The 545-nt window shown below is 41.5% G+C and overlaps 1 protein-coding gene across 1 annotated transcript in view; it reads right to left on the minus strand.

The window, feature by feature from the left end:
* LOC109519811 (protein kinase C alpha type) overlaps positions 1 to 545 on the minus strand; it is a 91,648-nt gene that overhangs the window by 27,773 nt on the left and 63,330 nt on the right. The window lies entirely within an intron of this gene.

Raw genomic sequence — 545 nt, forward strand, 5'->3', positions numbered from 1 at the left:
AACCCCCCCCCCCCCCGCCTCAAAGTTGGTCTGAATGAAAAATAGAAATTTGAAAAAACATGGAGCTTTCACCCAAGTAGAGAAGCACAATCTACTATTACGTACATTCATGCCCGCTCCAGTCAAGCCTCTCATGTCGACGCTAACTACAAAACATGACAAATTCCCTATGAAGCTCATTCATGCCATGCTTAACCTCTCTCAACAACTGTAAAGTGTTTCAAAGTGCAAAAATGGGAATCATAAAAATGGATCAATCAGGATTTTAATGAGCGTGGGATTGACTGTTGACTATCATGGCGTGCACTACTTGGCTGTAGCCAGGAAAGGTCCTGTTGAGTCATTCTCAACTAGTTTGTGGTACACAAAGAAATCGGTTATGGCACAAGCCGTCCCAGCAGTTTAATTCTTCTCAAATACAACCTTGGCACGGAAACAGGAGTTCTGAACATTCCATGAGTGATTCTTCTGGGAAATCATCATCAGTCTTTGCGCTTGTCATGAAAAAAAAAAAAAAAAAATCCTACCAAGTATGCAAAAACCTC

The sequence above is a fragment of the Hippocampus comes genome, unplaced genomic scaffold (genome assembly GCF_001891065.2).
Source record: "Hippocampus comes isolate QL1 unplaced genomic scaffold, H_comes_QL1_v1.1 scaffold51, whole genome shotgun sequence".
Classification (NCBI taxonomy): Eukaryota; Metazoa; Chordata; class Actinopteri; order Syngnathiformes; family Syngnathidae; genus Hippocampus; species Hippocampus comes.